The following is a 9,250-nucleotide window of genomic DNA, read 5'->3' on the forward strand; positions in this document are numbered from 1 at the left end:
AGAGTTTTGAGGAGCACGGTTGTGGCATCACTTTGATGCCTTGGGCATCAAATTTGCGCGAGCTGAACTCGATGGAACACATACACTCCTGGAAATGGAAAAAAGAACATATTGACACCGGTGTGTCAGACCCACCATACTTGCTCCGGACACTGCGAGAGGGCTGTACAAGCAATGAGCACACGCACGGCACAGCGGACACACCAGGAACCGCGGTGTTGGCCGTCGAATGGCGCTAGCTGCGCAGCATTTGTGCACCGCCGCCGTCAGTGTCAGCCAGTTTGCCGTGGCATACGGAGCTCCATCGCAGTCTTTAACACTGGTAGCATGCCGCGACAGCGTGGACGTGAACCGTATGTGCAGTTGACGGACTTTGAGCGAGGGCGTATAGTGGGCATGCGGGAAGCCGGGTGGACGTACCGCCGAATTGCTCAACACGTGGGGCGTGAGGTCTCCACAGTACATCGATGTTGTCGCCAGTGGTCGGCGGAAGGTGCACGTGCCCGTCGACCTGGGACCGGACCACAGCGACGCACCATTGCACGCCAAGACCGTAGGATCCTACGCAGTGCCGTAGGGGGCCCCACCGCCACTTCCCAGCAAATTAGGGACACTGTTGCTCCTGGGGTATCGGCGAGGACCATTCGCAACCGTCTCCATGAAGCTGGGCTACGGTCCCGCACACCGTTAGGCCGTCTTCCGCTCACGCCCCAACATCGTGCAGCCCGCCTCCAGTGGTGTCGCGACAGGCGTGAATGGAGGGACGAATGGAGACGTGTCGTCTTCAGCGATGAGAGTCGCTTCTGCCTTGGTGCCAATGATGGTCGTATGCGTGTTTGGCGCCGTGCAGGTGAGCGCCACAATCAGGACTGCATACGACCGAGGCACACAGGGCCAACACCCGGCATCATGGTGTGGGGAGCGATCTCCTACACTGGCCGTACACCACTGATGATCGTCGAGGGGACACTGAATAGTGCACGGTACATCCAAACCGTCATCGAACCCATCGCTCTACCATTCCTAGACCGGCAAGGGAACTTGCTGTTCCAACAGGACAATGCACGTCCGCATGTATCCCGTGCCACCCAACGTGCTCTAGAAGGTGTAAGTCAACTGCCCTGGGCAGCAAGATCTCCGGATCTTTCCCCCATTGAGCACGTTTGGGACTGGATGAAGCGTCGTCTCACGCGGTCTGCACGTCCAGCACGAACGCTGGTCCAACTGAGGCGCCAGGTGGAAATGGCATGGCAAGCCGTTCCACAGGACTACATCCAGCATCTCTACGATCGTCTCCATGGGAGAATAGCAGCCTGCATTGCTGCGAAAGGTGGATATACACTGTACTAGTGCCGACATTGTGCATGCTCTGTTGCCTGTGTCTATGTGCCTGTGGTTCTGTCAGTGTGATCATGTGATGTATCTGACCCCAGGAATGTGTCAATAAAGTTTCCCCTTCCTGGGACAATGAATTCACGGTGTTCTTATTTCAATTTCCAGGAGTGTATGTGTATCACTTCATATTTGGCGAGGGCAGGGAGGGGGGAGTCGAACAGGATACGTCACGGCGTCAGAGTAGTCAACAGCCGTGTTTTCTGATAACACTGCGAGGTACGGCAGTGCTGCGCAACAGGATGGCAAGTGCTCGTTTCGCAGGGACCCAGTCACCCGTGTGGAATGCACTGGGAATGGCACCACTCACACCCTTGGACGCCCCTGCACTAGCGGCTACCCGAACAACATGACCGGTCTGCGGTACACAGGTACCTATTTTGAGGCAGGCGCTTTTATAGGTGCCACTGAATAACATCGCTTTAGAAGGAGCAAGAGGCTTTAACACGACAATGCGTTTTTTTTATAACATCCAGTTTATTTTCCATGCCTTTTATATTTCTACAGTTTGTTGATAAATTCTCCTGCACGGTAGAAGCCAGGACCAACACGTTTCACGCATAGTTTGGCAGTCTCCACAAGTGAGTCATCGTCTTCAACTGTCGCTCCACGATGCGGCTCCACCGGTTTATCGAAGAGGTGGTTATCACACGGTACCAGATCAGAGCTGCACGGTGGCTGTTTCCGTGCTGTAGACTCAAGTTTTGATCTCGGTGTGGTGGCTCCCTAGCTGACACTTGCTGGGCAACAGCAGAACGCGGCCGTTATGTAGGTGTTGTCGAACGCGACCCAGTCGAGCATCAGGTTTTATGAAGGATGCCACATACCCGTCAGAACTGGTAGTTATTCCGTGTCGCATGACGTCTACAGGCAACAATTTTTGTGATTCAACAAAAACACTGTAACTGATCCGTGGCGCTGCAGTTCGATTTACTTTAGCGAAAATATACTCTTTGCCTCCTATCTACACTGCTGGCCATTAAAATTGCTACACCAAGAAGAAATGCAGATCATAAACGGGTATTCATTGGACAAATATATCATACTAGCAGTGACGTGTGATTACATTTTCACGCAATTTGGGTGCATAGATCCTGAGAAATCAGTACCAAGAACAACCACCTCTGGCCGTAATAACGGCATTGATACGTCTGGGCATTGAGACAAACAGAGCTTGGAAGGTGTCCATGCAGCTTCAACCCGATACCACAGTTCATGAAGAGTAGTAACTGGCGTATTGTGACGAGCCAGTTGTTCGGCCGCTACCGACCAGACGTTTTCAATTGGTGAGAGATATGGAGAATGTGCTGGCCAGGGCAGAAGTCGAACATTTTCTGTATCCAGAAAGACCCCTACAGGACCTGCAACATGTGGTCGTGCATTATCCTGATGAAATGTAGGGTTTCCCAGGGATCGAATGAAGGGTAGCGCCACAGGTCGTGACACATCTGAAATGTAACGTCCACTGTTCAAAGTGCCGTCAGTGCGAACAAGAGGTGACCGAGACGTGTTACCAATGGCACCCATACCATCACGCCGGGTAATACGCCAGTATTGCGATGACGAATACACGCTTCCAGTGTGCGTTCACCGCGATGTCGCCAAACACGGATGCGACCATCATGATGCTGTAAACAGAACCTGGATTCAGCCTAAAAATTGAAATTTTACCATTCGTACACCCAGGTTCGTCGTTGAGTAGTCCATCGCAGGCGCTCCTGTCTGTGATGCAGCATCAAGGGTAACAGCAGCCACGGTCTCCGAGCTGATAGTCCATGCTGCTGCAAACGTCGTCGAACTGTTCGTCCAGATAGTTGTTGTCTTGCAAACGTCCCCATCTGTTGATTCAGGGATCGAGAGGTGGCTGCACGATCGGTTACAGCCACACGGATGCCAGTCATCTCGACTGCTAGTGATTCGAGACCGTTGTGATCCAGCACGGCGTTCCATATTACCCTCCTGAACCCACCAATTCCATATTCTGGTAACAGTCATTGGATCTCGACCAACGCGAGCAGCAATGTCGCGATACGATAAACCGCAATCGCGGTAGGCTACAATCCGACCTTTATCGAAGTCGGAAACGTGATGGTACGCATTTCTCCTCCTTACACGAGGCATCACAACAACGTTGCAGCAGGCAACGCCGGTCAACTGGTGTTTGTGTATGAGAAATCGGTTGGAAACTTTCCTCATGTCAGCAGCTTGTAGGTGTCGCCACCGGCGCCAACCTTGTGTGAATGCTCTGAAAAGCTAATCATTTGCATATCACAGCATCTTCTTCCTGTCGGTTAAACTTCGCGTCTGTAGCACGTCATCTTCGTGGTGTAGCAATTTTAATGACCAGTAGTGTAGATAGTGGTCCACCCTTTGGTTGCGACCAGAGGGTGTGATGCAGGGAAGCGGATGCTCAGTAGTGCTCTCGGTTGGCGAGCGATCAGCAGGGAAAAAGCAACGCTGGATCGCTTTCGTTGAGAGAGCGTGAGCACAGGTGCGCTCCTATTGGTAGTTGTGTACTTGCTGCGGAGTTGAGTGGCGAACGGATGGAGCACGCCTGTGTTGCCTGGGGTTTTGTAGCGCATCATGGCGACAGGATTCTCTGGGCTGGGGCATAACGGCCGGGAACTTCTGCTGCACGCCTTGGTAACAGCCACGGCTGTTGTGATACGGCAGCGCGACGGTGACTTCTGACCTGGATCGTGAACTGCCCGTGGATCCGGCTTGATTTGACCGCTTGTTGATGGTGAGTTCTGATAAGTTCTCTTTGGAAATCGTTAGTCTTATGGAGAAACCTACCAGTCTTATCGCACTCTCCTTGTCTGCCGCCGAGCGTTTCTTCGTTTTTTTTTTTTAAAAAAGAAAAAAAAGGAAGGAAGGAAGAGACTCAGGAATCGAACTGTATGTAGCTATCCGAGCTGTGATAAAATCTGTCCAGAGACTTTTCAAGTAATTAGAGTGAGCTGAATGCGAGCACGTTTGGTGACTGAGATTGTCACAATGGCTATATACGAGGGTAATCCCAAAAGTAAGGTCTCCTATTTTTTTTATAAGTACAGAACTCTGTTTGTGTGGCAGTTGGTCACACTGTTATGAGGAGTGCTTCACGTCCTGTGTGTAAACATGCGCACGCCACGCTGAGGCGCTCAGTCTTGGCTTGGCAGCTCCTGTTGGATGTTACCGCCAAGTGCGAAATGCGCGCTGTTACTCAGTTCTTGAACGCAAAGGGCACTGCGTCGATTGAAATCCATCGCCAACTGACGGAAGTGACTGGTGAGTCGTGCTTGGATGTCAGAAAGGTTCGTAAGTGGTGTAGAGAGTTTGCAGCTGGTCGGACCGAAATTCACGACGAACAAAGGAGCGGGAGACCGTCAATTTCTGAGCAGACAGTGTTGAAGGTTGAGCAAAGCATGCGTGAAGATCGGCGGATCACCCTGGATGATATCTGCACGTTGGTTCCTGAGGTTTCCCGAAGCACCGCTCACAGAATTTTAACGGAAACATTGAACTACCGGAAGGTGTGCGCAAGATGGGTGCCACGCATGCTGAATGAGGACCACATGCAGCAACGAATTGATACTTCCCGCGCATTTCTTCACCGCCTTGCAGCCGAACAGGACAATTTTCTGGACTCAATTGTCACGGGTGACAAAACCTGGGCATACCACTTTACACCTGACACCAAGCAACAATCACGCCAGTGGCGGCATCCTTCTTCGCCAAAGCCGCAGAAATTCAAACAAACACAGTCTGCCGGTAAAGTCATGACAACCGTTTTTTGGGATCGGAAAGGGGTATTGTTGATCGACTTTATGCCCACTGGGACCAGAATTAAGGCTGACAGCTACTGGGAGACTCTGAAAAAACTCAAACGGGCAATTCAGAACTGGAGAGGAGGAATGTTGAGCAAGGGCGTACACATTCTCGATGACAACGCTCGCCCACACATCGCTCGGCAAACCGTTGCTCTCCTGCAACAGTTTCAGTGGAACATAATCACCCACCCACCCTATAGTGCTGACTTCGCGCCCAGTGACTATCACCTGTTCTCTAAGTTAAAAGAACATTTGGCCAGAAAGCGATTCAGCTCCGACGACGAGGTGAGAGAAGAGGTTCATAACTTTCTGAACAGCATGGCGGCGAGCCGGTATGACATGGGCATACAAAAACTGCCACAGCGGCTACAAAAATGCATCGACAGAAATGGTGATTATGTCGAAAAATAGCTAAATGTTCAAGCAGTAAACTCATGTAACGATTGTAGAAAAAAACAGGTCCATGTACTTCTAAAAAAATAGGAGACCTTACTTTTGGCATTACCCTCGTAATTGCCTAACTGTGTAAGATACTGGTTGGAACCATTGACGTATTTAAATGGTTATTTTGAGGCGGTTCCTTAATCAGTACGATAGTTGCTACAGTCCAAGTTGTTAAATTTTGTTCGTGTGTGGAAATGTGCAAGGGTTTCTTTTAAACTGTGTTTGTCCATTTTTTCTGAGAGCCTGTGCTTATATTTCTTTCATGTGTTCCACGTAGCTTAATAACTGTGTTCGTAAATCCTAGAGCTTGTACTGATGTCTGACGAGCGTTATGTACGTCGTGGATTAATGGCCTCTTGTTACCGCTACGTGTAGTTATTGCGTCACCTGATGCCAGTCGTAATGCCCGAGCCTGTGGCTGCTGTAATTCTCGAGACAAAATGCGGTCTTACTGATGTGTGAAATTTAATTCTTTAAGTGGCTCCAAAAGTGTTTCATTTAATAGAATATTATGTAAGGTTTTAACTCGTTTTAACTTTATTAGTGTCTTGCAGTTTTACTCTGGCCCCTAGTAAATTTTTCCACTGTAAGAATTATTTGACTTGTAGCCTCAGTAAATTCCTGTAAGTTGAAGTCAATTTAAAGTTTCAAGGTAAAATGAGAAGTTGTGATTGAGTTTTCTTCTGTAATACTTGCTTGTTTAAGTCCATTGTGTACGTTACCAATTAAAGGTCTCATTAAGATCCAGTTTATCCTCTGGGAAATGTTATCTGTAGTATGTGTGTTTTATAGTAATACGTGTTTATTAGGTAATCCAGCCCCTCGCCACCCCACCACCAAGCACCTGGTTACCGCATCATGGTGTCCATTGAGCAACAGTGACCGTCACTTTTCCTGCTGACGGCGCAGTTTTGAATTTCTTCTACCTCGGCTTCTTTGAACACTACTGGCCATTAAAATTACCACACCAAGAAGAAATGCAGATGATAAACGGGTATTCATTGGACAAATATATTATACTAAAAGTGATATGTGATTACATTTTCACGCAGTTTGGGTGCATAGATCCTGAGGAATCAGTACCCAGAACAACAATCTCTGGTCGTAATAACGGCCTTGATACGCCTGAGCATTGAGTCAAACACAGATTGCATGGCGTGTACAGGTACAGCTGCCCATGCAGCTTCAACACGATACCACAGTTCATCAAGAGTAGTGACTGCCGTATTGTGACGAGCCATATGCTCGGCCACCATTGACCAGACGTATTCAATTGGTGAGAGATCTGGAAAATGTGCTGGCCAGGGCAGCAGTAGAACAGTTTCTGTATCCAGAAAGGCCCGTACAGGACCTGCAACATGCGGTCGTGCATTATCCTGCTGAAATGTAGGGTTTAGCAGGGATCGAATGAAGGGTAGAGCCACGGGTCGTAACGCACCTGAAACGAACGTCCACTGTTGAAAGTGCCGTCAATGCGAACAAGATGTGATCGAGACGTGTAACCAATGGCACCGCATACCGTCACGCCGGGTGATACGGCAGTACGGCGATGTCGAATACACGCTTCCAATGTGCGTTCACCGCGATGTCGCCAAACACGGATGCGACCATCATGATGCTGTAAACAGAACCTGGATTCGTCCGAAAACATGACGTTTTGCCATTCGTACACCCAGGTTCGTCGTTGAGTACACCATCGTAGGTGCTCCTGTCTGTGATGCAGCGTCAAGGGTAACCGCAGCCATGGTCTCCGAGCTGATAGTGCATGCTGCTGCAAACGTCGTCGAACTGTTCGTGCAGATGGCTGTTGTCTTGCAAACGTCCCCATCTGTTGACTCAGGGATCGAGACGTGGCTGCACGATCCGTTACAACCATGCGGATAAGATGCCTGTCATCTCGACTGCTAGTGATACGAGGCCGTTGGGATCGAGCACGGCGTTCCGCATTACCCTCCTGAACCCACTGATTCCATATTCTGCTAACAGTCATTGATTCTCGACGAACGCGAGCAGCAATGTCGCGATACGATAAACCGCAATCGCGATAGGCTACAATCCGACCTTTATCAAACTCGGAAACGTGATTGCACGCATTTCTCCTCCTTACACGAGACATCACAACAACGTTTCACCAAGCAACGCCGGTCAACTGCTGTTTGTGTATGAGAAATCGGTTGGAAACTTACGTCATGTCAGCACGTTGTAGGTGTCGCCACCGGAGCCAACCTTGTGTGAAAGCTCTGAAAAGCTAATCATTTGCATATCACAGCATCTTCTTCCTGTCGGTTAAATTTCGCGTCTGTATGACGTCGTCTTCGTGGTGTAGCAATTTTAATGGCCAGTAGTGTACAATTTCGTATCATCGACTGCCTTTTCGGCTCCGCTTCAAAATGTTAAAATCAGGTCTTATGTCCCGTCAAGCTCTTGCAAGGAATGCATCGCCAGATTTCCTATACTGTTCCAAACCTTCGCTCTCCTTCGGTGTTTCTTTGTGGCAACCGACAACATTGTCGGAAACCACGAGGCGTTCACCTTTTTCACCATCAACTGTCTCAGTGTTCCGCGCACGCTCGCCTCTCCCACTTCCATTCGCAGTGGCAGTTGGTTCACGGTTACGCGTCTGTCAGCCAAAATCAGACTGTGAGCACGCTGCGCAACTTCGAGGGTGCGTGCGCAGCGCTCGGTCTTCTGCTGTGAGGGAAGACCCGAATACTGGCGTGCCCACTACTTTTGTCAAGTGTCTAGCTGTTTTGCCATGAACAACCTCATCCTCGTACGTCTTCTGCAGTCTCTTCCACATCTGCATCTACATCATTACTCCGAAGTTCACCCTTAAGTGCCTAGCGGAGGTTTCTTCGAACCACCTTCAGCCTAATCTACCGTTCTACCCTCTAACAGCAGGTGGGAAAAGAACACTAAAGTCTTTCTGTACGAACTCTGATTTCTCTTCTGCGATGGTCATTTCACCCTGTGTACGTTGGTGCCAATAAAATATTTTCACATTCAGATAAGAAAGTTGGTAATCGAAAATTCGTGAAGAGATCGCGCCGCAAAGCAAAACGCCTTTCATTTAATGATAGCTACCCTAACTCGCTTACCGTGATAATTTCTACTCTCTTTCGCGATAATACAAATCAAGTTGCCCTTCTTCGGACTTTTTGGGTGTCCTCCGTCAATCCTGTCTGCTAAGTATGCCGTACCGCACTAAAATACTCTAGCAGAGGACGGGAAAAAAATGGTTCAAATGGCTCTGAGCACTATGGGACTTAACATCTGTGGTCATCAGTCCCCTAGAACTTAGAACTACTTAAACCTAACTAACCTAAGGACATCACACACATCCATGCCCGAGGCAGGATTCGAACCTGCGACCGTAACAGTCATGCGGTTCCGGACTGAGCGCCTAGAACCGCTAGACCACCGCGGCCGGCAGAGGACGGAAAAAGCTACCGTACACTGCGTGGTAGGGGGTACCCTGTACCACTGATAGTCGTTTACTTTCCTGTTCCACTCGCACACAGAGAGAGGGAAAAACAGCTGTCTGCATGCCTCCGTATGATCCCTAACTTCTCGTATCTCATCTTCAAGATCCTTACGCGCAA

The sequence above is a fragment of the Schistocerca cancellata genome, chromosome 12, assembly GCF_023864275.1.
Source record: "Schistocerca cancellata isolate TAMUIC-IGC-003103 chromosome 12, iqSchCanc2.1, whole genome shotgun sequence".
NCBI lineage: Eukaryota > Metazoa > Arthropoda > Insecta > Orthoptera > Acrididae > Schistocerca > Schistocerca cancellata.